The sequence below is a fragment of the Taeniopygia guttata genome, chromosome 4 (genome assembly GCF_048771995.1).
Source record: "Taeniopygia guttata chromosome 4, bTaeGut7.mat, whole genome shotgun sequence".
NCBI classification, from domain to species: domain Eukaryota; kingdom Metazoa; phylum Chordata; class Aves; order Passeriformes; family Estrildidae; genus Taeniopygia; species Taeniopygia guttata.
The window spans coordinates 6399154-6400081 of record NC_133028.1 but is presented as its reverse complement, the minus strand read 5'-3'; positions in this window follow the sequence as shown (position 1 = coordinate 6400081).

Below are 928 nucleotides of genomic sequence, written 5' to 3'. Positions count from 1 at the left end.
TATGCTAGCAGTTTTTCAATCTGCTCAGACACACTTCATTCTGCCCCCAAAGACATGGTCATATTTCTGCCTTTTCTGGGAAGCTACAGAATTTTGACTCAGATTCTTTATAGAGAGCTCCAGCAATTGTTTAGATCTTGTTCTAATTATTTTCTGGCCATTGTTGAGCTTTGTGAGTACCTCCATTGTTTGTTCCAGTTTGATGCAGATATCAGCTTATCTTTTCTCTTCTGGGAAACTTGATTCCTCTGGTGATATTTGCCTGCCTCACATCCAGTATTTGTGATGTGCAAGATTGTTTTCACTGGAAGGAGAGATTGGTGACCTGTATTTCTTCAATGCAATCATGTTTCCTTGTGGACAATGTTTGCAGAGACCTGCAGCAATGATCCAGGAATCACTGTCTTTCTTCACAAAGCCACATTCCTTCTCAAGTAATTCTGCCCCTTTTTGGTGGTTTTATTTCAAAGGTGTTCTTTGTGGTGTTTTCTGCCTGCCACTGGTTGTTTCTGTCACTTCTGCAGACACATCCAGGTCTGCCATGCCATTAGCAAAAATTTTAAGTGTTAATTCAGTTCCCAGCCAAACCACCAAAGACAGATCTATAAGACATGTAGATTAGTTACACAAACAGTAACTACTGTTGTTAACAAAAGAGCTTTTTTACCGCTTCAATTTAGCTTGAATAAAATGTTACTACAAACCCATCATCTTCAGAGAGGTTTGGAAATATCCATATACCAGAGATAGTACCGTTTGAGACTGAGTCTTTCAACTAAATAATGAGATATTTTGACTCCATCACAAGCTTTTATACCGACCTATTGGGTGGCTGATAATGCCCAAGGCTTAATGTGCCTGATTTTTCCCACTTGGAGAAACTGAAATAGCAGTAATTAATTATTCAACACTCATAAATCTACAGATA